This window comes from Coregonus lavaretus, assembly GCF_964263955.1.
Source record: "Coregonus lavaretus genome assembly, chromosome: 17".
NCBI classification, from domain to species: domain Eukaryota; kingdom Metazoa; phylum Chordata; class Actinopteri; order Salmoniformes; family Salmonidae; genus Coregonus; species Coregonus lavaretus.
Genome location: NC_140004.1, coordinates 2,191,704 through 2,212,210, shown reverse-complemented (window position 1 = coordinate 2,212,210; position 20,507 = coordinate 2,191,704).

Genomic DNA, 20,507 nt, shown 5'->3' with positions numbered 1-20,507 from the left:
ATGAATAGATTGTAGTGTGTATGATTGTGTAGTGTAGGCGACTGGTGTTAAGAAAATACAAATATATATTTGAGGAAAGCATTAAGTAATTTCAATGGCTTTAGGTGTACCAGTAACATTTATGCCCTTAGAAGGTTTGAGCACTGATGCAATTCTGTGCTATAATGTGAGTCTGCAATTTTTACAGAAAAGGTAACACATGTATAAAGATAACATAGAAAGGTAATATTTCAAAGTAGTTTCAATGTAGTTTCTTTATGAACACAGTTTACTGCATGTCTATACCCTTCCTTCGTTAAGCTAGAGGTGCATTGCTTTAATTTGTTATATTAATAATGGCATCAACTATCCAAAGGGAAATGTACATGTCTTATTCTACTGTGCTCGCACATCTGTGAGCTGAGTCTACCTACAGTTGACCTACAGTAATTCCTGTTCAACCACAAAGAAACATATACTGTCAAGTACCACATTAGGCCTAAGAAATGTGGGTTTGACTGATTTGAGCCCCAAGTATTGACGTCAATGAGTAATGAGACGTACAATAGGTAGTGGAGGGTAGTTGAATTGTTTCTTGCTAGTTCACACTACATTTTGTCAATGAAGTATGTGTTCTGCATAATTGACAAAAATGTGTAATAACTTTTTTTATTATCTTTTGCCAAACCCCCTGCCAAATATTTCCTAAGAATATCTATGTTTTCTTGAGATCACCATCCAGGTATTGCCGCTGTTGTTAGCAAATTAATAATGAAAATAATTTATTAAACTTTTACAGACAGAATCTTAAAGTGCTTGTTAAGCAAAATAAACAGCAATAAGTAATTTAAAACAACAGTAGCTAGATCAGCTAGATCAAGTCTGTTTGAGTGCTTCTTAAAGCCTCCAGAAGAGCAGCCGTGGTCATGAGAGGATCTGGAAGCTCGTAGCTAGATGGTCAGCGGAGGTGGTGGTCGGAGGTGGTGGTCAGGTCAGCATGTCCGAGGGCAGGCAGGTAGGCAGGCCGCTTGAAGTCATCAGGGCGTCTCCACCGTCTGCAGATTTTCTGTATTAGGACTCTGTGATGAAGTTTGAGCTCCCCACAGAGTACAGCTCACTACTTACTTCAGAAGTATCCTTCTGAGCAATGAAACAGCTGGCCCACTGCCAACTCTGCATGCATCGCCTCATCTTGGATCACCGTTTGTGAAAAAAAACCAAAGTCAGTAGGTGTAATCAGGGTTGTAGTGCTGCCGGAGCGTGGGGGAGCGGTGCTCCCTCACATTTTTCAATTTGAGAATACACGGAGCTGGTAAAACTATTTCTGGAAAATTAATTCGGATAAATTCTAAATAAATAATATTTAATTACCACTCAATTTCCATGAAAAATGACAGAATGACCAACCGAATAAATAGCCTATGTATTGCAGCCTAGAGGTAGGTAAATTGTGGTTTCTTCCCTGTCTTCTCTCTATGTGTGTGCACTGTGGAGGCCCGTCAGAGGCTTGACCACTTTGGCCAATCAGAACGTTGAAAAATAATCACCAGCAGTTCCTATCCAGCCATATAAACAACATAAGAAGCCACCTGTTCACAACCACACGTTTTAAAGGACGTCCACACACCTGATACATCAGACAAACATCCTGGAGAGAGACAGCTGACCAGAGCCTCTCGCTCTGGGATTCGGGGAAGAAGACATTTGCATCCTGTCCCAACGCTTCTCCCTCCCCTGCGCCTCCACCATCAACTGCTTTAGGGACTTTGTTCACAGTAGGGAAGAACATGTGTCACGCGAGCTGAGACCACTGCTTAGCTGTACATATCTCTGCAGCTCGGCAGAGTGGTTTAGCCACATTAACCCTATCATCACACCAAATTCACTGTGTGTCTGCCTTGATGTTGTGTGTGGTCCTCTGTAGCTCAGCTGGTAGAGCACGGCGCTTGTAACGCCAAGGTAGTGGGTTCGATCCCCGGGACCACCCATACACAAAAAAAATGTATGCACGCATGACTGTAAGTCGCTTTGGATAAAAGCGTCTGCTAAATGGCATATTATTATTATTATTATTATTATGTTCATAAAACTCCACGGACCCCCTCAAACGCCATGCTCTACCAACTGAGCTACATCCCTGCCGGCCATTCCCTAACCTACCCTGGACAACGCTGGGCCAATTGTGCACGCCCCATGGGTCTCCCGGTCGCGGCCGGCTATGACAGAGCCTGGATAACATAGCATAGTAGGTCTATAACCTTACTATTACACCAAAAACACCTTGTCATTTCTAATGAGATTTTAGGATGGTTAGCTGAAGCTCAATAGTCCCCCCAAAATTATAATGTGCAAAAACACAACAGAGCGGGCAGGATATATGGTTTGATTGAAACAAAATACAAGGAATGCTAATAGTTTGTTAACACCATCTGCTCTAATTCGCTTACCAAACAGAAATTCCAGAAGATCTAAATACATATTCCCATGAAACTGATTGAAAGAGATCAATCAAATGATTTCCATGCAGATGCAGTTTGGACATTTCACTGGTAAAATGTAAATAATTATCATTCAAGATTGACAGTGATGATGGGCTTTTTTTTTTAGACAATATTTGTGGGTATAGGCAGACGTTGAAATTGGAGGATGTATTTTATGCATATTCTCTAATGATGTAGAATTATATTATATAGAATTATATATTCAATTGACTACATCTCTAAATCTCTTTTTAAAAAATAGCACTATACCACTGGGTGTAATTCAAATGGAAACACACACGGCTAGCTAGCATTAGCTAGCTTGTTGACAACGCTGATTTTAATCTATTTACAGGACAGGAATCCAATTCATGACATAAAGACTTGATCTGAACTCATTTAGCTATTGTGAAATAAAAAGTTTGTAAAAAATATTTATATAAAAAAACTAATCTGAAAAAAAGAAGAACATTTCATTAAACATGTACAAAATGTACATGAGCTCTCTGCCTAGGCTGCCACTATAGAACAATAAGCAGCTACATAGATGCGGCTAAGACGTCAATGGAACGCAGACTGTGGGGGATAGAAGAAGGACATCAGATTGGTGCACATTCAACAAATCTGATCTAACAAAGCGGATATTAGCCAAATCCGTCATGATTAATGTATTGTAACAGGCCCACAATGTGGTTACTAATGTCAGATTGATATGTTTGGCTGTTTTCACTGAATAACATTTAGAAGTTGTTCTTTATCAGGTTTAGAAGAAATGACTGCTAAATGCTAACTCCCGTTCATATAAACTGGTATCATAGCTAGCATACAGAAATCGGTGTTGGTAGTCAGTCATTTTCACTGCAATGCAGTTGATTGGTTGCCATGACATGAACATGTACAAAGCCTTCAGAAAGTATTCATACCCCTTGACATCCTCCACATTTTGTTGTGTTACAGCCTGAATTCAAAACTGATTAAATAAATAAAAATTCACCCATCTACACACAATACATCATAATGACAAAGTGAAAACACATTTTGCACATTTATTGAAAATGAAATACAGAAATATCTAATTTACATACAGTACCATTCAAAAGTTTGGACACACCTACTCATTCATTCCAGGGTTTTAATTTATTTTTACTATTTTCTATATTGTAGAATAATAGTGAAGACATCAAAACTATGAAATACCACATATGGAATCATGTAGTAACCAAAAAAGTGTGCAAAGCTGCCTTGATGACAGCTTTGCACACTCTTGGCATTCTCTCAACCAGTTTCACCTGGAATGCTTTTCCAACAGTCTAGAAGGAGTTCCCACATATGCTTAGCACTTGTTGGCTGCTTTTCCTTCACTCTGCCGTCCGACTCATCCCAAACCATCTCTATTGGGTTGGGGTCGGGGGATTGTGGAGGCCAGGTCATCTGATGCAGCACTCCATCACTCTCCTTCTTGGTAAATAGCCCTTACACAGCCTGGAGGTGTGTTGGGTCTTTGTCCAGTTGAAAAACAAATGATAGTCCCACTTAGGCCAAACCAGATGGGATGGCGTATCGCTGCAGAATGCTGTGGTAGCCATGCTGGTTAAGTGTGTATTGAATTCCAAATAAATCACAGACAGTGTCACCAGCAAAGCACCCCAACACCATAACACCTCCTTCTCCATGATTTATGGTGGGAACTACACATGCGGAGATCATCCGTTCACCCACTCACAAAGACACGGCGGTTGGAACCAAGAATCTCAAATTTGGACCCCAGATCAAAGGACAAATGTACACTGGTCTAATGTCCATTGCTCGTGTTTCTTGGCCCAAGCAGGTCTCTTCTTCTTATTGGTGTCCTTTGGTAGTGGTTTCTTTGCAGCAATTCGACCATGAAGGCCTGATTCACACAGTCCCCTCTGAACAGTTGATGTTGAGATGTGTCTGTTACTTCAACTCCGTGAAGCATTTATTTGTGCTGCAATTTCTGAGGCTGGTAACTCTAATGAACTCATCCTCTGCAGCAGAGGTAACTCTGGGTCTTCTATTACTGTGGCGGTCCTCATGAGAGCCAGTTTCATCGTAGCGCTTGATGGTTTTTGTGACTGCACTTTAAGAAACTTTCAAAGTTCTTGACATTTTCCGTATTGACTGACCTTCATGTCTTAAAGTAATGATGGACTGTCATTTCTCTTTGCTTATTTGAGCTGTTATTGCCATAATATGGACTTGGTCTTTTACCAAATACCTTGTCACAACACAACTGATTGGCTCAAACGCATTAAGAACGAAAGAAATTGCACAAATTAACTTTTAACAAGGTACACCTGTTAATTGAAATGCATTCCCAGTGACTTCCTCATGAAGCTGGTTGAGAGAATGCCAAGAGTGTGCAAAGCTGTCATCAAGGCAAAGGGTGGCAACTTTGAAGAATCTAAAATCTAAAATATATTTTGATTTGTTGAACACTTTTCTGGTTACTACATGATTCCATATGTGTAATTTCATAGTTTTGATGTCTTCACTATTATTCTACAATGTAGAAAATAGTAAAAAAATAATGAAAAACCCTGGAATGAGTAGGTGTGTCCAAACTTTTGACTGGTACTGTACATGTTGGTTATTTTGCTCTAGGACGCCCACAGGCCTCACAAGACTTGTCTGAAGGACCCCCGGTACTAGCTGAAAAAATGAATGGAAGTTCAGTATATATGGAGACTGTTTAGTGCCAAAAAGAAGGGGTTAAAAACATGTACAGTGGGGAAAAAAAGTATTTAGTCAGCCACCAATTGTGCAAGTTCTCCCACTTAAAAAGATGAGAGAGGCCTGTAATTTTCATCATAGGTACACGTCAACTATGACAGACAAAATGAGAAAAAAAAATCCAGAAAATCACATTGTAGGATTTTTAATGAATTTATTTGCAAATTATGGTGGAAAATAAGTATTTGGTCAATAACAAAAGTTTCTCAATACTTTGTTATATACCCTTTGTTGGCAATGACACAGGTCAAACGTTTTCTGTAAGTCTTCACAAGGTTTTCACACACTGTTGCTGGTATTTTGGCCCATTCCTCCATGCAGATCTCCTCTAGAGCAGTGATGTTTTGGGGCTGTCGCTGGACAACAGACTTTCAACTCCCTCCAAAGATTTTCTATGGGGTTGAGATCTGGAGACTGGCTAGGCCACTCCAGGACCTTGAAATGCTTCTTACGAAGCCACTCCTTCGTTGCCCGGGCGGTGTGTTTGGGATCATTGTCATGCTGAAAGACCCAGCCACGTTTCATCTTCAATGCCCTTGCTGATGGAAGGAGGTTTTCACTCAAAATCTCACGTTACATGGCCCCATTCATTCTTTCCTTTACACGGATCAGTCGTCCTGGTCCCTTTGCAGAAAAACAGCCCCAAAGCATGATGTTTTCACCCCCATGCTTCACAGTAGGTATGGTGTTCTTTGGATGCAACTCAGCATTCTTTGTCCTCCAAACACGACGAGTTGAGTTTTTACCAAAAAGTTCTATTTTGGTTTCATCTGACCATATGACATTTTCCCAATCCTCTTCTGGATGCACTCTAGCAAACTTCAGGCGGGCCTGGACATGTACTGGCTTAAGCAGGGGGACACGTCTAGCACTGCATGATTTGAGTCCCTGTCGGCGTAGTGTGTTACTGATGGTAGGCTTTGTTACTTTGGTCCCAGCTCTCTGCAGGTCATTCACTAGGTCCCCCTATGTGGTTCTGGGATTTCTGCTCACCGTTCTTGTGATCATTTTGACCCCACGGGGTGAGATCTTGCATGGAGCCCCAGATCGAGGGAGATTATCAGTGGTCTTGTATGTCTTCCATTTCCTAATAATTGCTCCCACAGTTGATTTCTTCAAACCAAGCTGCTTACCTATTGCAGATGCAGTCTTCCCAGCCTGGTGCAGGTCTACAATTTTGTTTCTGGTGTCCTTTGACAGCTCTTTGGTCTTGGCCATAGTGGAGTTTGGAGTGTGACTGTTTGAGGTTGTGGACAGGTGTCTTTTATACTGATAACAAGTTCAAACAGGTGCCATTAATACAGGTAACGAGTGGAGGACAGAGGAGCCTCTTAAAGAAGAAGTTACAGGTCTGTGAGAGCCAGAAATCTTGCTTCTTTGTAGGTGACCAAATACTTATTTTCCACCATAATTTGCAAATAAATTCATTAAAAATCCTACAATGTGATTTTCTGTAAAAAAAAATCTCAATTTGTCTGTCATAGTTGACGTGTACCTATGATGAAAATTACAGGCCTCTCTCATCTTTTTAAGTGGGAGAACTTGCACAATTGGTGGCTGACTAAATACTTTTTTTCCCCACTGTACAAAAATAAATAAATAAATAAACCTTTCCTGATCTTTCTTATATCTCTCAGATATAGGACAGACACTTCTGAACAAACTTCAAAATTCATTTTTGGGGGGGGACTATCTGTTGTTCCATGTAGTGAATATGTTATTCATTGTGTTTGTATGGGCTAATAGCAGTAAGGCCCAAATTATTTTTTTTATCACATTTGTTTTTATTTTTCATACTTCATGGGGTCTTAAAATTCCAAATCAAATAGCTAAATGATACTTGGTATGACCTTCTTAAAACAATTCCATATAGGTTAGTAGAACCGCCCTCCCCCGGCTTAGACAGGGCTTAGACTCTTAAATAGCAGTGAATATAATTTAAAAGTCCTGCTGTTTCAGGTTTTGTCAACATGTGCCCTTGCTCTTAAAGGTTGAGTAAGTAAGAATTTTGGCCACAAATTTCTAATTTACACTGAGAGTACAAAACATTAGGAACACCTTCCTAATATTGAGATGCACCCTCTTTTGCCTCAATTCGTTGGGGCATGGACTCTACAAGGTGTCAAGCCATCCACAGGGATGCTGGCCCATGTCGACTCCAATGCTTCCCACAGTTGTGTCAAGTTGGCTGGATGTCCTTTGGGTGGTGGACCATTCTTGATACACACGCTGTTGAGCGTGAAAAACCCACCTGCTCCCTCTGTGGCTAAAGCCAGTGTGAAAGAGTGCTAACAAACGTTTTTGCTATGAAACTAAATAAATACTGCACTCAGACCCACAAAACGTATTTGCTAGATTCAAAGCAAGAAAAGTGAACTCCAAAACGTGATGTCGTTTTATTGGAATTTCCAGCTGTTGTTGGTAAGTAATGAATCTGCTAGCTTATGACATTTTTAACTGTACTGTCGGAAAATGTTGTCACCGTCGTTATGCAACTCTTGAGCGTGGGTCAAGATTTCTGTCTAAGGGTGGATAGGCATGCCTGTCTGTGTTCAAACACAACCCCTGTTTATAAGGATGAGGTCATGGACTAGCTTAGTTGAGAGAGCTGCATGGGACACGTGAGGCGGGTTAGAGAGTCCTATAAATTCTTGGCATCTTACATCTCGTAGGTTTTGGAGTTCGTAAGTTAAGTAATCCGTTTGCGTTGCTAAGAGATTCTAGTGTTATCAAATAGTTCCTAGTCAACATAAATCGTGCCGCTGTGCTCTTAAATGAAAAACATCAATGCCTTGCAGGGTTTGGTTAAAAGACAGACTATTTAGTACTTTGGTGAATCAACATATTATTGCATAATCATTTATTTGAAAGCCTATGATACACTCAATCATTTATTCATTGGTGTTCTCATGGAATTATGTAACAGAAATGAGTTCAGAGTCACATTTTCAGATAACAGGGTTTTGAGGGCTTTTTTAACATACTCCACTGTCTTATTCATTATTAGTGTTACAATGTATTAATCAGAATACCCAATGATTCTTTAAGAACCTGCTTTTTGTAAAATATTGTAATATGTGCCATTTTGCAGACACTTTAATCCAAATCAATATTGTGTGATGTGTGGCTTAAAAATAAAAAAATGTGCCTCTGTGTGACAACATAAAGTTGTTTGTTTCCAACGTTTGGACTGTTGTCCACAATAAAAAATATCTAAAACATTTGAGTAATGTCATATTGAGTATCAACATTATTTACTATTACTGTGATCACAGATGCAATATAAAATTAAATAGATTACGAATATTATTAAGAACATTAGTCTTTTACGCATTCAGTTGGCATTGGCCTGCTAAAAACTAATACACTGCTCAAAAAAATAAAGGGAACACTAAAATAACACATCCTAGATCTGAATGAATGAAATAATCTTATTAAATACTATTTTCTTTACATAGTTGAATGTGCTGACAACAAAATCACACAAAAATTATCAATGGAAATCAAAGGTCTGGATTTGGAGTCACCCTCAAAATTAAAGTGGAAAACCACACTACAGGCTGATCCAACTTTGATGTAATGTCCTTAAAACAAGTCAAAATGAGGCTCAATAGTGTGTGTGGCCTCCACGTGCCTGTATGACCTCCCTACAACGCCTGGGCATGCTCCTGATGAGGTGGCGGATGGTCTCCCGAGTGGCGCAGTGGTCTAAGGCACTGCATCGCAGTGCTAGCTGTGCCACTAGAGATCCTGGTTCGAATCCAGGCTCTGTCGTAGCTGGCCGTGACCGGGAGACCTATGGGGCGGCGCACAATTGGCCCAGCGTCGTCCAGGGTAGGGGAGGGAATGGCCAGCAGGGATGTAGCTCAGTTGGTAGAGCATGGCGTTTGCAACGCCAGGGTTGTGGGTTCGATTCCCACGGGGGGATAGTATGAATAATAAAAAAATAAAAGGTATGCACTCACTAACTGTAAGTCGCTCTGGATAAGAGCGTCAGCTAAATGACTAAAATGTAAAATGTAAATGTCTCCTGAGGGATCTCCTCCCAGACCTGGACTAAAGCATCCACCAACTCCTGGACAGTCTGTGGTGCAACGTGGCGTTGGTGGATGGAGCGAGACATGATGTCCCAGATGTGCTCAATTGGATTCAGGTCTGGGGAACGGGCGGTCCATAGCAACAATGCCTTCCTCTTGCAGGAACTGCTGACACACTCCAGCCATATGACGTCTAGCATTGTCTTGCATTAGGAGGAACCCAGGGCCAACCGCACCAGCATATGGTCTCACAAGGGGTCTGAGGATCTCATCTCGGTACCTAATGGCAGTCAGGCTACCTCTGGCGAGCACATGGAGGGCTGTGCGGCCCCCCAAAGAAATGCCACCCCACACCATGACTGACCCACCGCCAAACCGGTCATGCTGGAGGATGTTGCAGGCAGCAGAATGTTCTCCACGGCGTCTCCAGACTCTGTCACGTCTGTCACATGTGCTCAGTGTGAACCTGCTTTCATCTGTGAAGAGCACAGGGTGCCAGTGGCAAATTTGCCAATCTTGGTGTTCTCTGGCAAATGCCAAACGTCCTGCACGGTGTTGGGCTGTAAGCACAACCCCCACCTGTGGATGTCGGGCCCTCATACCACCCTCATGGAGTCTGTTTCTGACCGTTTGAGCAGACACATGCACATTTGTGGCCTGCTGGAGGTCATTTTGCAGGGCTCTGGCAGTGCTCCTCCTGCTCCTCCTTGCACAAAGGCGGAGGTAGCAGTCCTGCTGCTGGGTTGTTGCCCTCCTACGGCCTCCTCCACGTCTCCTGATGTACTGGCCTGTCTCCTGGTAGCGCCTCCATGCTCTGGACACTACGCTGACAGACACAGCAAACCTTCTTGCCACAGCTCGCATTGATGTGCCATCCTGGATGAGCTGCACTACCTGAGCCACTTGTGTGGGTTGTAGACTCCGTCTCATGCTACCACTAGAGTGAAAGCACCGCCAGCATTCAAAAGTGACCAAAACATCAGCCAGGAAGCATAGGAACTGAGAAGTGGTCTGTGGTCACCACCTGCAAAACCAGTCCTTTATTGGGGGTGTCTTGCTAATTGCCTATAATTTCCACCTGTTGTCTATTCCATTTGCACAACAGCATGTGAAATGTATTGTCAATCAGTGTTGCTTCCTAAGTGGACAGTTTGATTTCACAGAAGTGTGATTGACTTGGAGTTACATTGTGTTGTTTAAGTCTTCCCTTTATTTTTTTGAGCAGTGTATGTACAACTTGTATTTTGCCTTATATAATATTGTTTGTGTTATGTTTTCCTCCCCCTATAGAATCTTCCGACGCAGGCGGAAGGCCCGCAGGTCTCTAGCTAGTCTGTTAAGTGACATGACTGAGATTTGCCAGTCATGCCTGGACGAAAAAGTGTTTGGGGGGATGCATCACCCGCCCCTCGCAGAATCCTCCTGGGTAGAGCATAGCACCACCAATTTGGACACCAGCTACAGTTTCACTTATGGTGAGGCCCGCTATGCTTGTCGGTGTGGGGGGCACTTGGACAGGCCAACTGTTGTGACACTTTAGCAATGCTGATGTTATTATAACATTGTTGTACTTTTTTCATGTAATTTTGGTCATGTTTATGTTGGACTGGTAAAGGGTAGTGTTATTGTCCCCTTGTATCAAGTGGCTGCTGTCCTACATTACCAGTCAAAAGTTTAGACACACCTACTCATTCAAGGGTTTTTCTTAATAAAAAATAAATAAATGTACATTGTAGAATAATAGTGAAGACATCAAAACTATGAACTAACACATATGGAATCACGTAGTAACCAAAAAAAGTGTTAAACAAATCAAAATATATTATATATTTGAGATTCTTCAAATAGCCACCCTTTGCCTTGATGACAGCTTTGCACACTCTTGGCATTCTCTCAACCAACTTCATGAGGTAGTCACCTGGAATGCATTTCAATTAACAGGCGTGCCTTCTTAAAAGTTAATTTGTGGAATTTATTTCCATCTTAATGCGTTTGAGCCAATCAGTTGTGTTGTGACAAGGTAAGGGGGGTATACATTTTTACATTTACATTTTAGTAATTTAGCAGACGCTCTTATCCAGAGCGACTTACAGGAGCAGGTAGGGTTAAGTGCCTTGCTCAAGGGCACATCGACAGATTTGTCACCTAGTCGGCTCGGGGATTAGAACCAGCGACCTTTCGGTTACTGGCACAACGCTCTTAACCACTAAGCTACCTGCCGCCCCCATACAGATGATAGCCCTATTTGGTAAAAGACCAAGTTCATATTATGGCAAGAACAGCTCAAATAAGCAAAGAGAAACGACAGTCCATCATTACTTTAAGACATGAAGGTCAGTCAATACTGACCATTTCAAGAACTTTGAAAGTTTCTTCAAGTGTAGTCACAAAAACCATCGAGCTCTATGATGAAACTGGCTCTCATGAGGACAGCCACAGGAATGGAAGACTCGGAGTTACCTCTGCTGCAGAGGATAAATTCAGTAGAGTTACCAGCCGCAGAAATATAAATAAATGCTTCAGAGTTCAAGTGTTGTAGAAAATTGTCTTTGTCCTCAGTCAAACACAAAGTACTTTCAGAGTTTTTGTAGAATTAAGATAGACTTTATTACATATAATATAGTCGAGGTGGTCTGCAGAGCATCTAACTTTCCACCTCTCAGCTCTCAGTTTATATAGTTATTTTCCATACATTTTAGCTTAATCCCTTCCTCTTTGGTTCCTCCACCACTGTCTCCAGTTTTCACCTCTTGACTGCTCCGCCCACTTCCTTAATGGTGGTATCTGACTTCCCTCCCTACTAGTTCCGTGTCTGGAAACAATATTGGTGGGACCAAGCCCTGTCATGCAAAAATAACAGCCCTTTCATGTAAAATTAACAGAGCCCTTCCTGGCTCTGTTCTGACCCCCTGATTGATTCCCAAACCTATCAATCGATACTTAAACACGGCTTAAAACATGGCAGGTTCATAATCAATTTCTCAAACATATACCAGCCTCCTCCCTCTGTACCACTCAGTCCCAATGCCCCTCATGCTGTGATTAACCATGTTTAGTCTGAACTCTGTTCAACCCTTGCTCCGTTCCAGGAATATGCCTAAGGAGAGAGGCAAAGGACAACAGTCTGGTTTCAGTCACTGATAAGGCAGGACAGCCATGGATTAGGGAGGAGCAAGGAATTTGACCCGAAGACAGGTCAGATGAAAAGCGAATAAACAGTGCTATTTCACACACATATACCAGGCAGGGCAATGACTACACCAGTGAGAGGAACCAATTAAGTTATTGCCTAGCAACAGAGATGTACCCATGTTTAACGCTGGCTCCATGTTCGTCATGTTGTGATTAACTATGTTTATTTTATAGTCTGAAGAGATTTAACTATGGTCTACTGAAAAATCACAATCACAAGTAACAGACACATCTCAACATCAACTGTTCAGAGGGGACTGTGTGAATCAGGCCTTCATGGTCGAATTGCTGCAAAGAAACCACTACTAAAGGACACCAATTAGAAGAAGAGACCTGCTTGGGCCAAGAAACACGATTTGGAATTTGTCCTTTGGTCTGGAGTCCAAATTGGAGATTTTTAGTTCAAAGTACCGTGTCTTTGTGAGACGCGTGTGGGTGAACGGATGATCTCCACATGTGTCGTTCCCACTGTAAAGCATGGAGGAGGAGGTGTTATGGTGTGGGGGTGCTTTGCTGGTGACACTGTCTGTGATTTATTTAGAATTCAAGGCACACTTAACCAGCATGGCTACCACAGCATTCTGCAGCAATACGCCATCCCATCTGGTTTGGGCTTAGTGGGACTATCATTTGTTTTTCAACAGGACAATAACCCAACACACCTCCAGGCTGTGTAAGGGCTATTTTACCAAGAAGGACAGTGATGGAGTGCTGCATCAGATGACCTGGCCTCCACAATCCCCCGACATCAACCCAATTGAGATGGTTTGGGATGAGTCGGACGGCAGAGTGAAAGAAAAGCATCCAACAAGTGCTCAGCATATGTGGTAACTCCTTCAAGACTGTTAGAAAAATATTCCAGGTGAAGCTGGTTGAGAGAATGCCAAGAGTGTGCAAAGCTGTCATCAAGGCAAAGGGTGGCTATTTTGGTTACTACATGATTCCATATGTGTTATTTCATAGTTTTGATATCTTCACTATTATTCTACAATGTAAAAAATAGTAGAAATAAAGAAAAACCCTTGAATGAGTAGGTGTGTCCAAACCTTTGACTGGTAGTGTATATGTAGAAACACACTGAATATGAGAGCTGCTGAAGCTCACATGGTATCTCATTATCATCCCTAGCCGTATCTCATATCTACTCTCTCTTCTGAAGTGTATTCTCAAATGTTTAAATGTTTGGTATATCATTATGAATCAAGCTCACCCTCCCACCTCAACAGTTTTAGGAGATGACAGGAGAGGTTCCATTGGGTTTCTGTTTTGTTAAAATATTTGTTATATGTGTTTCAGATTTTACCATGATTTGGGTCCTCTTCCTCATCATTCTCACGGCCTTTATCTATTCTGCTGTATTCTCAAAGTAAGCCATCAGTATAATAGGTATATTTGGTGGATTTGGTATATATACTGAACAGAAATGTACAATTTCAATGATTTTACTTAGTTACAGTTCAAAGAAGGAAAGTAGTCAATAGAAATACATTATTCAGGCCCCTCTACTATGGATTTCACATGACTGGGCAGAGGCGCAGCCATGGGTGGGCCTGGCTCCCCAGTGGGTGGGCCTATGCCCTCCCAGGCCCACCCATGGCTGTGCCTCTGCCAGCCAATCAGAATGAGTTTTTCCCCACAAAAGGGATTTATTACAGACAGAAACAATCCTCCGTTTCATCAGCTGTCCGGGTGGCTGGTCTCAAACGATCACATCAGTGAAGAAGCTGGATGTGGAGGGCTGGTGTGGTTACATGTGGTCTGCGGTTGTGAGGCCGGTTGGATGTACTGCCAAATTCTCTAAAACAACTTTGGAGGTGGCTTATGGTAGACAAATTAACATTCAAGTCTCTGGCAACAGCTCTGGTGGACATTCCTGCAGTCAGCATGCCAATTGCACGCTCCCTCAAAACTTGAGACATCTGAGGCATTGTGTTGTGTGATAAAACGGTACATTTTAGAGTGGCCCTTTATTGTCCCCAGCACAAGGTGCACCTGTGTAATGATCATGGTGTTTAATCAGCTTCTTGATATGTCACACCTGTGAGGTGGATGGATTATCTTGGCACAAGATAAATGCTCACTAACAGGGATGCAAACAAATGTGTGCACACAATGAGAGAAATACGCTTTTAGTGCGTATGGAACATTTCTGGGATCTTTTATTTTAGCTCGTGAAACATGGGACCAACACTTTACATGTTGCGTTTATATTTTTGTTCAGTATAGTTAGCAATGGCTCCAGAAACTACCTTCAACTTCCTTCAAACTGCATGCTGTGATGGCCCCAAATTATGTCTGAACAGTCTCAGAGAGTTTCCTCCCAACACTGCACTTCCCCATTAAATAGCCAGGATCAGCTGCACAAAGATGGTGGCGTGGCGTGAGAGAGGAAGTTCAAACCCTCAGCTTTGAAGGTTGTTCATTCCATTTTGTTTTGTTGTATAAAGTGTATTGTAGTCGTGTTTCTAATCTAATGAAACTCCAGAACAGATCCAATAACCATTCATAAGGAATTACAATTCAAAGACAAGTATACGGTGTTCTTCGCTGGAGTTCTACTGGCAAATGCGACTGACAACTTTTACCATACGGTATTTCATTTGTGTTCATTGTTTTTTACACAGCGTTGTGTTGGTTATATACCAAGTTGTTGGTACTGTAGGTATATAATAATATAATATGCCATTTAGCAGACGCTTTTATCCAAAGCGACTTACAGTCGCGCGTGCATAATTTTTTTTTTTGTGTATGGGTGGTCCCGGGGAATCGAACCCACTACCTTGGCGTTACAAGCGCCGTGCTCTACCAGCTGAGCTACAGAGGACCATATATTGTAATCCTAATCATTTGTATTGTTGTGTTGCTGGAAACATCTACTGTATTTTAATCCTAATAATTTGTTGTGTGGCTGGGAGCGTTTATGGTGCTGAGTTTGTGAATGGTACTCATTTTACACACTATTTATGAATGGACAAACGCGTGACTGAGGTCACAGGTTCACCTAAAATATTTACCGGGCCGGACTATTTTTCAATAGTGTGCAACTGCAGCCTGCAATTCAGGGTGTTCCTGGATGTGGGCGTTCCGGCATCCTATTAGTTCCTTCATGAAGCCCCCCCCCCTCGAGCACTAAATGCTTGTGACACTTTTGAATGTGGGTCAAAAGGGAAATTAAAGTATGCTGGTAGACAGTGTCCTTCGCTCCCGCCTGCCGAAAACCATCGTTAACAGAACTGCGAGAAAACAGTGCCCGACAGGCGGGGGCGAAGGACACTGTCTACCAGTCCCCCCACCTCCCGCTAGTACAGCAGGTGGGAGTGACACCGTGTGCTAGCTAAACCCCGCCTCCCGCCTGCTGTGTACCGGAAAAAAAACGTGCCCGACCGCTAGCTACTCCAGTACACAGCAGGCGGGGGTGACACCGTGTGCTAGCTAGCTTGCTAGCATACGGCGTCGCTCCTGCCTGCTGTGTACGGGAGTCCTCCTTAGGACAAGCTAACTAAGCTAGCACACAGTGTCCTTCACTCCCACCTGCTGAACACCTGCCCTCGCCATCGTTAAAAGAACTGCGGGAAAAAGGTGCCCGACAGGCGGGGGCGAAGGACACTGTGTACTAGCCCTAGCTAGCTACCGTTGTCACCCCCGCCGCTTCTTCTTATGTGGGGTTTATCGCGGTTGGCATCCAATGTTATGGTGCATTACCGCCATCTACTGTATTGGAGTGCCACTGCCTCCCGCCTATGTACTGGAGTCATAGCTTAAAAATTGACCAATATAAGTATATAATGAGGGGTTCCTGCAGATGCAGGAATACCCACATGCAGAACGCCCCGAATTGTGGGCTGCAGTTGCACCCTTCTCTTATTTTTAGACCCGAGGTACGGGACTTTCCTATGTGAACATATTATTATTGTCTTGTGACCTTTATTTGTGTGATCATTTATGTTGAATAATATAACAAACGCAAAAGATTCAATTGTTGCAGTTATTAAGGGTTTATAAAAGTGTATTTCACAATACTGACTTTCACGAGTCCTTTGTATTGGTGTAGACTTGACTGACAGATGAGACCAACTCACCAACAAAAAAGAGAAATCAAACATTTATCTGGTAAGCACAACTCTCCTGGCACCCCTAACTAAAACTAAACTCAAGAGTCAAGTCAAAACCGATACATAACAAATGGCACACCAGACGGGACATCACAACATCAATAAATAACCAAAGCAAATCTTTTGTGTGTGTTATGTGGAATTAAAACAATGGATTTAAACCAAGACAATTTGCTGATTCCTATCATACCGGACAATGGAAATGCTGGTGCTCCAGCAGACAATGCAAATAATAATGTGAATACTGATGATGTGAATGGAGATAATGGAGTTGATTTGGGCCAGAGCCCTGAGAATCTGAATGCTCTGTCTGGACCACAGGAGGCCTAATTAGGGCTGTTGCGGTGACCGTATTTCCTGAGCGCATACGAGGAGATGTACCTTGACTTACCGTATTACGGTCAACCCAGCAGTCATGAGTCATGACCGCAATAGAATTCCACATGACCGTTGAGTCAAGGTAAATCTCCTCTTATGCACTCAGGACATGCGTTGGTAGTACCCAACTTGTTAAAGACCATCAGGTCGCTAATGGCCTGGAACTCAGGGCTTTATTGTCCCTCTAACCACTAAGATATCAACGCAAATGCAATCGAAAATCACATCAAACACTTATCAAAACAGTATCTTCCTTTAAAACGCCCCTCATTGTAATTGATTCATTTCAAAAAAGGTAGTGCAACAAAAGGTTGAAACTGAGTGGAAAACATGGTTGTTTCAAAGCCTAACAAGGAAATGGACAGCGCTTTCTAAGGTGATGATTAATTAAAAACACCCACACATATTATATTACATTTACATTTTAGTCATTTAGCAGACGCTCTTATCCAGAGCGACTTACAGTTAGTGAATACATCTTTTTTTTATACTGGCCCCCCGTGGGAATCAAACCCACAACCCTGGCGTTGCAAACGCCATGCTCTATCAACTGAGCTACATCCCTGCCGGCCATTCCCTCCCCTACCCTGGACGACGCTGGGCCAATTGTGCGCCGCCCATGAGTCTCCCGGTCGCGGCCGGCTGCGACAGAGCCTGGATTCGAACCAGGATCTCTAGTGGCACAGTTAACACTGCGATGCAGTGCCTTAGACCACTGCGCCACTCAGGAGACATAGGACTATACATGAGCCCAAGCCTCCCCAAAAAATGAATTAAAATAATGATTGTGCCATTATATAATACATAGCCTACCACATAACACACGGCAGAAAAACATTTAAAAAAACGGCTTTAAGATGTATTCTATGCTGAGGGCCTGTTTTCCTTTAAGGTGATACCTTTTGGATTAAAGAGCGAGCCTGCCACCTTCCAAAGACTCACAGAGACTGCGTTCGGTGAGCTCAAAGGGAAGATCTGCTTTGTATTTCTACATCATTATGTACTCCCAGACCAGAGAGCAACACTTTCAAGATCTTCAGGCAGAGTTGGACAAGATAAGAGTAGCTGGTCTGATGGTGAATATGAAGAGTAACTTTTGCCAAACCTCCCTGAAGATCCTTGGCCATATTGTGTCCTCTGATGGCGTCCATGTAGATCCTGAAAATACCAAGGCTGTACAAGACTTCCCTGTGCCAACCATCCTCAAGGCTCTTCAACGGGGCCATCGGTTTGTCAAACTTCTCCCTGGTGGCAGAACCACTCAGCACTTTGAAGAGGAAAGGAACAAAGTTCCAATGGACGGCAGAGTGCCAGACCTCCTTTGAAACGACACCTTGTCACACCTCCCATTTTGAGTCATCCCAACTTTGACAGTCCCTTTGTTGTTTACACTGATACAACGTGATGTGGGACTTGGTGCTGTCCTAGTCCAACGGACTGGACTTTGGCACTGAAGAAGTTCACCAGTCGGACGTTGAATGGAGCAGAGCGCATCTATTCCACAACCGAGCAAGAGTGCCTTGCAGTTGTCTGGGCTTTGGAAAGGTGGAGGCACTACCTGGAAGGAAGACACACTACATGGCCAAAAGTTTATGGACACCTGCTCGTCGAACACGTCATTCCAAATTAAAATGGAGTTGATCCCTCCTTTGCTGCTATAACATAGCCTTCACTCTTCTGGGAAGGCTTTCCACTAGATGTAGCTTTACACCACTCCAGCCAATGCTTGGCATTGTGCATGGTGATCTTAGGCTTGTGTGCGGCTGCTTGGCCATGGAAACCAATTGTATTATTTATTTTCCCAACCAACAATTATTGTGCTGACGTTGATTCCAGAGGCAGTTTGGAACTCTTTTATACACCTGTCAGCAACGGGTGTGGCTGAAATAGCCAAATCCACTAATTTCAAGGGGTGTCCACATACATTTACGTCATTTAGCAGAAGCTCTTATCCAGAGTGACTTACAAATTCCTTTGTATATATAGTGTACTTCACCATGGTCACTGACCATTCCTCCCTTGTGTGAGTGTTCAAGACCAATAAACCAAGCACCAGCCTCATCAGATGGGCTCTACGGTTGCAAGAGTTCACCTTTGGTGTACAATACAAAAAAGGAAAGTACAATACTGTTCCAGATGCTTTATCCAGAGCTCCTGCTGATGGTAACAGTGGCACTCATCTTACATGTGCTACTGTCCAGTCAGCTGAGGAATTGGAGGAGATTGAGCGCCGCCAGGTCCTGAATATCTTTGAAGAGGAAAGTGATGAGACTTTTCTCGGATTCCCAGAACCAGAAGTCTCACGCTTTAAGGCCTGTTACGTACACCATGTTATGTTGGTTATATACCAAGTTGTTGGTACAGTAGGTATACAGTGCATTCGGAAAGTATTCAGAACCCTTCACTTTTTCACGTTAGTCTTATTCTAAAATGGATTAAATAAAAATTCCCTCAATCTACACACACTACCCCATAATGATGAAATGAAACAGGTTTTTAGAAAGGTTTGCAAATGTATTAAAAATTTAAAAATATATATTTTATTTACACAGGTATTAAGACCCTTTGCTATGAGACTCGAAATTGAGCTCAGGTCTGATTGGTGGAGTGCTGCAGAGATGGTTGTCCCTCGAAGGTTCTCCCATCTCCACAGAGGAACTCTGGAGCTCTGTCAGAGTGACCATCGGGTTCTTGGTCACCTCCCTGACCAAGGCCCTTCTCCCCCGATTGTTCAGTTTGGCCGGGCGGTCAGCTCTAGGAAGAGTCTTGGTGGTTCCAAACTTAATCCATTTAAGAATGATGAGACCACTTGGGGACCTTCAATGCTGCAGAAATGTTTTGGTACCCTTCCCCAGATCTGTGCCTCGACACAATCCTGTCTCGGAGCTCTACGGACAATTCCTTCAACCATGGCTTGGTTTTTGCTCTGACATGCACTGTCAACTGTGGGACCTTGTATAGACAGGTGTGTGCCTTTCCAAATCATGTCCAATCAATTAAATTGACCACAGGTGGACTACAATCAAGAGCTAAATTTCGAGTCTCATAGCAAAAGGGTCTGAATACTTACGTAAATAAGGTGTTTTTTATTTGTGATACAATTGCAAAAATGTCTACAAACCTCTTTCCGCTTTGTCATTATTGCGTATTGTGTGTAGATTGATGAGGATTTATATTTATTTAATCCATTTCAGAATAAGGCTGTAACGTAACAAAATGTGGAAAAAGTCAAGGGGTCTGAATACTTTCCGAATGCACTGTAATTTTCATAACTATTAGCTGCCTCTTGTGGATAACCATTAACACTTCTAAGTGGATTGAAATTATGGAATATGTGAGTGTTGAGATTATCCTCAAAATGACAGCGGCAAAGAATAAAACAAGAATCACCCCCTCCTATTTGACTCACAAAAGGCACAATATGTAATGACATTGAAGGTTATGAATATTTATGGTTGTTTATCAACCCAGAAGGAAAATGTGTTTTCCATTAGGAAAAGGAACAAGGCACAGCAGGTAGCTGAATAAAGTAAATATGTATTGTTTAGCTTTATAAAGTTCTTACTTTATAAAGT